Source organism: Crinia signifera, chromosome 4 (assembly GCF_055691185.1).
Source record: "Crinia signifera chromosome 4, ASM5569118v1, whole genome shotgun sequence".
NCBI classification, from domain to species: Eukaryota; Metazoa; Chordata; class Amphibia; order Anura; family Myobatrachidae; genus Crinia; species Crinia signifera.
The window spans coordinates 215,672,949-215,685,000 of record NC_139220.1 but is presented as its reverse complement, the minus strand read 5'-3'; the positions used below and the strand labels follow the sequence as shown (position 1 = coordinate 215,685,000).

Here is a 12,052-nt window from a genome sequence, read left to right as displayed (position 1 = left end):
AAACATAAAACAAAGTTTGTGTACTATCTCAGGCACTGAATTTGAATGCTAAGCATTCCCCAGTAGTGCTAGTTACATATCATGTCACTAATAGTGGCAGTTACATATAATGTCCTTAATAGTGGAAGTTACATATCATGTCCCCAGCAGTGCCAGTTACATATCATGGGCGGGATGCTATATAGCAGAAATGCGGTAAAAACCCCGTTTTCGGGGTTTCTACCGCATTTCTATATGCTATATGGCGCCTCCGCAGTGTCAGCGCTGCGGAGGGAATCGCCAGCTAAAGCTGGCGAATCCCTGCAGAAGCCTATGGGCTTCTTACCGCAGCGCTGTTTGAGGGATCCGTCACGGATCCCTCCCAGCGTGCCCTGCGGCCGGCGCCGGGGTCTGCGCATGCGCAGATGGACTCCCGGGTCACAGACCCGGAAGTCCAGCGCCGGCACCGCATCGCAAGGGACAGCTCTTACCGCAAGAGCTGTCCCTTGCATGAATAACGGCATATGTTATAGCATATGCCGTTATTAAAAATGCGATGTCCGGCGAAGGGGGGCCGCGGATGTTATAACATCCCGCCCCATGTCCCCAGTATTGCCAGTTACATATCATGTCCCCAGTATTGCCAGTTACAGATGTCCCCAATAGTGCCAGTTACATATCATGTCCCCAGTAGTGCCAGTTACATATCATGTCCCCAGTAGTGCCAGCTACAGATGTCCCCAGTAGTGCCAGTTACATATCATGTTCACAGTAGTGCCAGTTACAGATGTTCCCAGTAGCACCAGTTACATATCATGTCCCCAGTAGCGCCAGTTACATATCATGTCCCCAGTAGCGCCAGTTACAGGTGTCCCCAGTAGTGCTTTTAGCAGCAACAACAAAAAAGTACATTCTGGAAACCGTGGTTTTCAGAATAATTTGGATAACAGATATATGGATAAGGGATACTCCACCTGTACTATGCTACAGATATGCACAAAATGACTTCTTTTTACTAGAGATGCAGTAAACACTTCTAGTGTCAGTGTGATCCTGTGCAGCTCTGCATTTACCTTACTGTGCCGGAATTACTATTATAAGCCCTGCAGCGTAACTGCTTACATGCATCACCTGTGCCGTCACCTGGGGAAAGGCAGTAATTGGCTGGACTCCATCTCTCCCCCTCATGCATGTATGATATCACATCCAGAACCCGATGCACCACCCTGGCCAGAAGTTAGTGGTAGGAGATAATTCCTAAAACCTTATTATTTTATAATATTTGGAGAAAGCTATTTACTGTCTCTATAAAGCAGGGATGGGGAACCTTTGGCCCTCCAGCTGTTGCTGAACTACACAATCCAGCATGCACTGCTACAGTTTTGGTATTTGGCCATGCTAAATCTGTAGCAAAGCATTCTGGGATGTGTAGTTCAACAACAACTGGAGGGCCGAAGGTTCCCCATCCCTGCTATAAAGAATCGATCATTGTGGGAGAATAAATATGGATAACTTACATTGTAAAGGATTCCTTAATGAATCTTAATCTGCATTTTGGTTTATTGTAATACTGGCTTAATTTTTCCCATGTTATATGTCCAGCATGAACAATGTTCCATTACCATTAACACTGTTAATTATGTCAGTAATATTTTGCAGTTGCAGATTGAGCACAGTATTGCTATTTTTTTTCCATAATTACCTGGTCCCCCGATGCCTCCCCAACGTCCAGTGCCCCCCCCCCCCCCGGCATCCACCAGGATCCTCTTCAGCGGCATCTCCGGTCCCAGGGGTGCACTCACGCAATGCACGCCTGGGACTGGAGGTGCCACTGAAGAGGATCCTGAAGACTGCACGAGGTAAGTATGAAAGGCTGGACGAGGCAAGTATGAAAAAAGGGGTGGGGAACCGCAGTTTTATGAATATTTCGGTTTTTGGAATACACGGATAAGGGAGACCTGACCTGTATATGTAAATATATATATTTTTTATTTTCCGAGCAATAAGTATTATTCTCCCGTATCTGTGTATTCCAAGAGCTGAAATATTCAGAAAACAGTGGTTTTTCAGAATATTTTGTTGTCGCCCCCTCCCCCCCCCCCCCTTTCTTTCATACTTATCTCGTCCCCCGATGTCCACGTCGGCCTTATGGATCCTTTTCAGCAGCATCTCCAGTCCCAGGGGTGCATTCCACGAGTGCGCCCTCAATGCCACCGGTGCATCCGCGCACTTACACAGTGCACCCCTGGGAACGGAGATGCTGCTGAAGAGGATACTAAAGACTTTCATGGGCGCCGGGGGACACAGTGGACCCGAGCATTTTGGATAAGGGATACTTAACCTGTATTGCATAATTATAACTTAAAAAAAATGGTAATACATACGGTATATATATTTAGATTTCAGTGCTGAGGAGTTTTGTTTGCGCTTTATTATGTTTATTTTACAATTAAACCTAGAATCAGCAACTATCTGTATGAAATGTTTTAGTAACTCTGATATCTGTAGCCTTTGGCAGGCTGACTTGATTTTCAGTTTAGAATATAATATAGAACACGGTTTTGTTTAGCTGTAAGCTTCCAATCATGTTTGCCCTGCGAAAAATAATTGACATTGACAACAACTAGAAATATCCTTTTCTCCTGACCATCTGTGTCCAGTTCATTATATTATTTTATTTTATCTTCCTGACCATGATGGGGGAACAACAACCTGAATCCACACTCACACACACACTCACAGTGATTGTCAGTGGCATAACTATAAATTTTGCTCCCCCCTGACAAAAAAAGTTTGTGCCCCCCCATGTATGTGTGTATGTATATATGTTCCAGAACGTCGCAGCACTTGAGACTTTCCCAAAGAGGCAAATACACATAGCTGCGGTTATAGGCTGCGGGTGTGTGTACTGTTAGGGTTATAGGCTGCAGGGTGTGTGTATTGTTAGGGTTATAGGCTGTGGGGTGTGTGTATGGTTAGGGTTATAGGCTGCAGGGTGTGTGTATTGTTAGGGTTATAGGCTGTGGGGTGTGTGTATGGTTAGGGTTATAGGCTGTGGGGTGTGTGTATGGTTAGGGTTATAGACTGTGGGGTGTGTGTATGGTTAGGGTTATAGGCTGCAGGGTGTGTGGTTATTCTGCTAGCAGGCAGCAATAGCAGCCCAGTAGCTCACCTGCTCTGCACATGCACTTACACAGCAACTCAACGTGCTGGCTGTGCACTGTGCACCCAGCATACAGTTGTGTTGTAACACAATGCTGATATACGGGAAGGGAACTGAGGGAACCCCATACTCACCACTGATGTTTTCGGGCTGAACCAAGGGTGTGCGGCATGCTGGGGATGAGCTACGCTGCCATCTAAGCGACTGCGGTGGCAATGCCCTCTCAGGACAGCGGTCCTGCAGCAGGGTCAATTCGGTACCTAAAGAGGCCATCAACTGAACCCTTCCCCTGGTTTCCCACGAAGCAGGAATGCTGTTTAAGCCCAAACAGCAGACCCAAAACAATAAAGAAATAAAACTGAAGAAAAACTCTCTGGAGCTTCACAGTGAGCACCCTTTCCTGAGGGCACATTCTCTTAAACTGGTCTGTGGGGAGGAAGTAGAGGGGAGGAGCCAGTACACCCAGTGAAAGAGCTTCTATGTGCCTGTCTCCTGCGGATACCTCTCTTCTCCTATAAGTTATGATGAAATCCCCAATATCCCATACGGATGATAGAGAAATTGGATTTAACTGCAAGAAGACGAAACAAAGTTGTGTTACGGTCGTGTGATGGCTTCTAGATCACAAATGGTGTAATGTAGATGATACATAAGAGGACCAATGTATTTATATGTACCTGTCACACACAGGAGGTAGCTAGTGGTGGAGCATTTAGATGAAATTGTTCAGCTTACAAAATATTTGTATCTACTTAGTAAGCAACAATCTAAACCCTTGTCCTGAGAAGGTAACATTAATTTTCGATCAATTTCTATATTAGGTTTGATGGATCTTTAAACCAAAAACATTTACACAGGTTAAGTTTCATTGAATAATACTCACAGTCTACAATGAAAAATGGCTGTATTTTAGATCCCTAATGATCTGCTATGCGACTACAAAGGAACACAACACAAAAGGAATGTGATCCAGCCAAATGCTTCTCCACGGCAAAGCATTTTCACAAATGTATTTTTTATTACCTTACATTACTGCATTTGCTGCGCTGCTACAAGAAAAATCCAATTGATGCTCATTTAAGTGCCACATTTACCCATCACGCCTCAGTATAGAAGGGTTAATGCAATAGAGTTTACCGGAAAGCATGTTAAAACCGTTTATTTCTCCAGGGAGGCTTTAACAGCCTCCAGTTTAATGTACGAGGGCGCAGTAATGCATAATAAATCCCAAAAATATTACAATATGTACATTGCACTGGCCGGGACAATATAGAGTAAGCGAGCACTGATGGACTTTAATGGACAGTTCATTTTCAGAAACAAAGCCAATGCCATTTAACAAACAGTTTGCAAGGGGAACCTGCCAACCATAGCAGAAACAAATATAAAAGGTCATGTGGGTATGTGCATTGGGAGAGATGCAGTGATTTCATTCCTTTTTTGCAGAATACGGATCAATGCTACCCATGAATAAATTGCTACATTGTAAGTCAGATAAATAACACAACAATTTAACTAGGAAATGGAGTAAGCATTCAGCTTAGTAATGTGTGTGTGTGTGTGTGTGTGTGTGTGTGTATGTGTGTGTGTGTGTGTGTGTAAAGACCTACTTCCTTATCAAATGATATATCAAATAGTAAACTGTATGTGATAACAATATAACAATAAGTGATATTACCTAGATAAATTGCAAAATCAGCCAAAACCACCATTACAGTGGCTGCTTAAATAGCCCACAAAATCACCCATATTTCAAAAGTCAAATAGTATCCATAGTAAGTATTAGAGTTCAGTGCCATCAGAGCATAATGGTGAAACAGGTTGAGTATCCATTATCTACATATCAATTATATATATTATTCAGAAAACCACAGTCTCCACTATGTACTTTGGGGGGGGGGGGGGGGGGGGGTGTATAAACCTACTGGGTACATCTGTAACTGGGACTACTGGGTACACCTGTAACTGGCACTACTGGGGAAATCTCTTTAGTAATTGATAGCGCAGGGATTGTCCTGCGCTATCAATTACTAAAGAGTGCCCCGAAAAACAGAGAGTCTTTTTCTTCTTTCTTTTGTCTAACTATAACCACTCTCTTGGGTGCACCTCCACATCTCCAAATTAAAGGAAAACGTTGTTTCCGACAACACATCCTCTATTGTGGAACATCTATCTACCTTAAGGTCAAGGTATATACCTAGTTACTAAACCTTACTGTAAATCCCAACCTGTGCACCGGTCGCCATTTCCACTTCCCCTTTTCCCTTCTAAAAACTACTGGGGAAATAACATGTAACTGGCACTAAATATGTGCAAGGGCATGGTTGCTTGGCATTCAATTTCAATGCCTGAGAGAGTACACACACTTTGGGCCCTATTCTAGTTCACTCTTGGAGGCAAATTCACTTCTTGGCTGGACAAAACCATGTGCACTGCAGGTGGGGCAGATGTAACTTGTGCAGAGAGAATTAGATTTGGGTGGGGTTTTTCTTCAAAGTAGGATCTATATTGCAGTGTAAAAAAAATAACTCACCCAAAGCTAAATCTCTATGCACATTTAATATCTGGCCCCCTGCAGTGCACATGGTTTTGTCCAGCTAAGAAGGAATTTGCCTCAAAGAGTGAACTAGAATAAGGCCCTTTGTTTCATGTTTTAAAACCTTGTTTCATGCACAATTAAACTATATTTGTGTGTATTTCATATGTTTGATGTGTCTGTACAGCATAAATGCAAGATACATCATTAATATAAAAATATTCCAAACTACAGAATAATCCATTATCCAAAATTCTTCAGGTCCCGAGCCTTTTAGATAAGGGAACGCAACCTGTATATGCATGCCAACAACAGTGATACATTCAAGCTTGTAGCAGTGTCTGTCATTCCCCATCTTTGTGTGTTCCTCTTGGCCCCACTGATATTTGACAGGCAATAATGGACCACAGGCAAAGAAAAGAACGGACTATAGATGTATAATAAACTTTTATAATAAATGGATATATTAAGTGACTTGTGCTCATGAGCATGAGAAAGTGTTAGCTCCTGTATATCTAGATCTTGTATACACCACCCAGTGTTCAAAGCACCCCACACACTGTGCTACACACCATAGACACCAATAAAATAATAATATATAAATACCCATTAGGAAAATAATATAATCATGGACTGTGGGATTTCCACTGTTCTCTAATCAGACATTTGAAGGACTCCTGGTCTCCACCTTAAAAGCAAAAAACTCTTAAATTGGTAAATAAAAACAGTGTTGTATGTTCAACAATGTTTGTAGCTCAAACATATAGTAAAGGGCCCATAACTGACATACAGTAGGGACAGGGGGTGCAGATCCTATAGTTCCCATCCTGTAAATTACATGTGTCATATACATTAATCACTAGAGACAGGATTATATGCAACATAAAAAGCTTGAAATATGCATGCAAATATGCATGAAAAATACATAAAATATGCATAAAAAGTGTTAAAATATGCTACATTAAATAATAAAAAAAGTAATTTTTAACTTATTTATTTAAAAATCAGGATACAATTAGTTGCAAATAAACCTCAAAAATAGGCCCACAGCATCTGCAGATGTCTAGTGCTGTACACAGGATTTTTTTTCTTCCTGGCTGCTACAGCAGACTGCAGCGTCCAAAGCTCATCTTGCATCAACTACACGGACCCTCATCTCCAGCGCCAATGGACCAAATATGAGCATAGTGTGTGAGGGGGGCGCATTGGAATGCTTTCTCCCTGCGCTGCATATTCACTGTGACACGGCATTTCCTCTGCGCCGCATGATGTCACAACCCTTCCGCCTACCTCCTCCGCTGCAGAAGTCTGTCTCTTGGTGTAAAGTCCCAGGCCAGGGGCAGGCAAAGGTTCAGGAGCTCCATAATGGCATCCGCCCCGACTGACTTTTATCAACATGGATTGGCAGCCTAGAGCAGTGTCAGTGTACATCCAAGGTTGCACACTCTACCATTACCTGGCCAGCAGCAGCAGGGCAAAGCAGAGCTGTAACTCGTGGGTGGGAAGAGGACGGGGCCTAAAATATGCACCATCACTAGATTTTAGGTAAAATATGCAATAACCAGTGAGAATGGGCAAAATATGCAAATGCATATGCAAATATGCAAATGCATATAATCCTGTCTCTATTAATCACCATTGCTTGGTACATACTGTAGGTGCCCTTACAAAGTTAGCCTATAGGGCCTACAAATATGTAGTTACGCCACTGCTCAGCTGTCTCTATCATGCAGAGAAAAAATATTTTTTCTTCAGGCTGCTGCACCAGGACCAGACTCTTGGATTTATAATAGTGCAGGTGTATGATGCAGGGAGCAGCCCAACCGTTGGGGAAGTGATTTACACAGCCCCTGGAATACACGAATGTGTTATCACACCTCCTTGTCAGTTAATTTCCGCACAAGAACCTGAACGTAGTGTCTCCAATGTTGCTTTTTAGAGACCCCCTACAGTCTGTAGTAGTTGATGCTACTGTATGTGTTTGCGACATGTTATTATTGGAGGACTGGAGTGCCACACTTTGTCAGTTTTATGCCTGAATATTTGAACTTGTAGTGACAAGTTTTCTAGTGAGGAATTATTGTTGTTGTTAATAATAATATTATAATTATCAACAAAAACTCCTCACTAGAAAACTGGTCACTGATGCTGCTTTCCCACTGCTGACCCGTTTTAAGTACTGGTATTTTTAAACGGTATTTAAAACGGTATTAGCATTCCCACTGCAGCAGATTACCGTTTTAAATACCAATTAAGTACCATTCCCATTGCAGTGAATAAAATGTAAAGAGTGCCTACCTCCCGCCCCACCCCACCCCCCAAGTGTAAAGAGTGCCTAACCCCCCCTGCCCCCATCTCCCCTCCCCTTGTACTTACCTGCACGGGGTTCCAGGCCGGGGATGCAGAGCAGTGGGGAGGCAGAGGGGGTCCATACGGGGTCCAGGCAGTCCCTGTGCCTGATGAGAACTAGTAGTTCCCACTTTGCGCATGTGTCATGAGCGCAGAGCATAATAATGAGCCGCTCATTACATATGCACATATGTAATGAGCGGCTTATTATTATGCACTGCGCTCATGACACATGCGCAAAGTGGGAACTACTAGTTCTCATCAGGCACAGGGACTGCCTGGAGTTTAAATACTGTTTAAAAGGCATTCCCACTGTCTTAAAAACGGTATTTAACCGTGTAGGAAGCTGCTTTTTAACCCCTTCCCGACATTTGACGTACATTTACGTCATGGTCGGGAAGCACTTCCCGACACATGGCGTAAATGTACGTCATGGATTTAAACTGTCACCGCGTCTATAGACGCGGTGACAGTTTCAACATGTCTGCTGTCCCTGACAGCAGACATGTCCGTGCATGCCCCGGGGGGGCTGCGATGCCGCCCCCCCGTCGGCGATCGCTGTGATTGGCTGTTCAGTGTGAACAGCCATTCACAGCGTTTTCCTGTGTCACCGGCGAATAACGTTCGCCGGTGACACGGGATCAGAGGTGATTGGTGCTGTAAAGTACAGCACCAATCACCGCGGGGTGTAAGGGTGACACTGGTGTCACCCCACCTCACCCCGCCCGCCCCCAAAGGCCGTGATTGGTCCGTCGGTCCGACGGACCAATCACAGCCAAGGAGGGGGATTTAAACTAACGGTGACTGCACTGCAGACGCCATTCCGGTCTGGAAAGCGTGCAGTGCGGTCACCGTACCCCCCTGCCGCCATACTGACCAGAATACTTGCTGCAATACTTACCTGATCGCTGCTGATTGCTTCCTGGATCCTGTTCAATAATTGTGCCTTCCTGTGAAATTGTGCTGCTGCAGTGTACTAGCTAGATAGATAGAGAGATAGAGAGATAGATAGAGAGAGATAGAGAGAGATAGAGAGAGAGAGATAGAGAGAGATAGAGAGAGATAGAGAGAGAGATAGTGTCAGAGAGTGCTATATTTTGTGCTGCTGCAGTGTGATATAGTTATAGATAGAGAGAGAGAGAGAGAGATAGAGAGAGAGGCCTACTGACAGAGTGCTATATTTTGTGCTGCTGCAGTGTGATAGTTATAGAGAGATAGAGAGAGATAGAGAGAGAGAGATAGAGAGAGATAGAGAGAGATAGAGAGAGAGATAGTGTCAGAGAGTGCTATATTTTGTGCTGCTGCAGTGTGATATAGTTATAGATAGAGAGAGAGAGAGAGAGATAGAGAGAGAGGCCTACTGACAGAGTGCTATATTTTGTGCTGCTGCAGTGTGATAGTTATAGAGAGATAGAGAGAGATAGAGAGAGATAGAGAGAGAGAGATAGAGAGAGATAGTGACAGATTGTGCTATATATTTTTTATATAACTGACTGCTGCCCCCTCCTTTTGTGCTGATCAGTATAAATTAACTGATCAGCAACTTTTTGGGGGCGCAGGTTTTTTTTAATATATAGATATACCTGTCAGTGCTGCTGCTGCAGTGTCATAGAGTGATAGATAGTGATAGATAGTGAGAGATAGAGAGATAGAGAGAGATAGTGATAGAGAGTGCTAAATTTTGTGTCTGCTGTCCCCGCCTTTTGTGCTGATCACTATATCTGAGGTGATCAGCAACTTTTTTGGGGGTACAGAGGTTTTTTTTTTTTTATATATACCTGTCAGTTGCACCAAAGGTTGTGCACCTGCTGCACCTCACTGGTAATCAGTGTCGCATCACTGATCACCTTTTTTTTTTGTGTGTGTGCTGTGGGGTATTTTTTTAATTTTTTTTTTTACACACACTGTGATTTTGTGGGTGTCCTGTGGCCGCTGTGCGCTGATCAGTGACGTACATCACTGATCATCTCTTTCGGCACAGGGTTGATCTATTTTTTTTTTTTTTTTTGATCAAATTCCTGTTGCCTTTGAGCGCTGTTCAGTGACAGACGTTACTGACCAACATCTGTGCTCAATTTTTGGCGCAGGACCTTTTTTTTTTTAACCCCTTCCTTTTTTTTTTTTTTTACCCCTTCATTTTTTTTTTTTTAACCCCTTCATTTTTTTTTTTTTTAACACCTTCATTTTTTTTTTTTTTTATTGGTATAAAGTATTTTTTTTTTTTTCTGCACTACATACACACTACACACTACATACCCCCCGGATTGAAATAAAGTTTGTGCCCCCCCCTACACTATACACGTGTTGAAACATTTCACTACCGGTAACACAAAAATAAAAATGGCATCCCAAATGTCCTCCCAAATGTCCTCCCAAATGTCCTCCCAATCATCCAGGAGAATGTATTCAGTGGAGGAGGCATATGCCATGCTTGCTTCTGACTCTGACACAGCCAGTGATGCAAGCGGGGAATTTGAAGGATTTGCCTTAAGCTCCTCTTCCTCCTCTGCTGATGAGGGACCCCCTCAAAGACGCCCCCGTAGATCAGCTGAGATTCCCCCCCCAATAATTGATCTAGTATGGACCCCACCACCAGACAATTTTGAGCCCCAGGTTCCTGAGTTTTTGGCCATGCCAGGAATCCAATTTGATTCCACAGGTCTCAGAGAAATTGACTTTTTCAAATTATTTTTCTCTGATGATTTTATAAATTTAATGGTGGACCAAACTAATTTATATGCCCAGCAGTTTATTGCTCAAAACCCCACGTCATCATTTGCTAGGTGGACCCCTGTAGATGCAGTAGAGATGATGACGTTTTGGGGTCTGGTGTTTCATATGGGCATAGTAAAAAAGCCAGAAATTAGGCAATATTGGAGTACAGATGTTCTGTACAGTACTCCATTTTACCGTATGGCCATGCCCCGGACTCGATTTGAGACAATTCTTAAATTCATACATTACACCGATAATGCACAGTGCCCACCCAGAGATGATCCCACCTTTGACCGGCTATTCAAAGTCAGGCCGGTCATTGATCATTTCAGTGCCAAATTTGAAGAGGTGTACATCCCTGAAAAATTTATTTGTATCGACGAGTCCCTTATACATTTTAAAGGAAGGGTTAAATTCCGCCAGTACCTTCCCAGTAAGAGGGCAAGGTATGGCATAAAAATGTATAAACTGTGTGAAAGCACCTCAGGGTACACCCACAGGTTTAGGGTTTATGAAGGGAAGGATTCAAGAATTCAACCGCCAGAATGCCCCCCCTCCCTCGTAGGTGTTAGTGGGAAAATTGTCTGGGATTTAGTGCACCCCTTCCTGGATAAAGGTTATCACCTCTATGTGGATAACTTTTACACTAGCATCCCCCTGTTTAAGGCCCTTGGTTCAAGAGGTACAGCAGCTTGCGGTACTGTGCGCAAGAACCAAAGAGGCCTCCCAAAAACGCACATTGCCCAAGTAATGAGAAGGGGTGAAAGCAGGGGAATATGCACCGAAAATATGTTGTTGGTCAAATATAAGGACAAGAGGGATGTCCTTATACTGACAACAATTCACGGAGACAGTACCACCTCCGTCCCTGTACGAGGTACCAGTACCCACACCTCAAAACCTAATTGTATCCTGGATTACAATAGGTACATGGGCGGAGTGGATCTTTCAGATCAGGTACTGAAGCCGTACAGTGCCCTGCGGAAAACAAAAATCTGGTACAAGAAGGTGGCCGTGTATATCATCCAGATGGCACTGTATAACGCTTACGTGCTATTCCGTTCTACCGGCCAGAGGGGGACATTTATGCACTTTCAAGAGGAAGTCATAAAGGGCCTAATATTTGGGAACCAGCAGGCAGAGGGCCCCAGTACTTCTAGTACTGGCCCCCGTATTGTACCAGGGCAGCATTTTCCTGATGAAATCCCCTCCACTGGAAAAAAGGGCAGGACACAAAAAAGGTGCAAAGTTTGCTATAAAAAGGGAATAAGAAAGCAAACTATTTTCCAGTGTGACACTTGCCCCGACAA

The 12,052-nt window shown here is 43.6% G+C and overlaps 1 protein-coding gene across 3 annotated transcripts in view; it reads right to left on the bottom strand.

Moving 5' to 3' along the window:
- The window catches only part of OTUD7A (OTU deubiquitinase 7A), a 260,840-nt gene that overhangs the window by 150,512 nt on the left and 98,276 nt on the right, over positions 1 to 12,052 (bottom strand). The window lies entirely within an intron of this gene.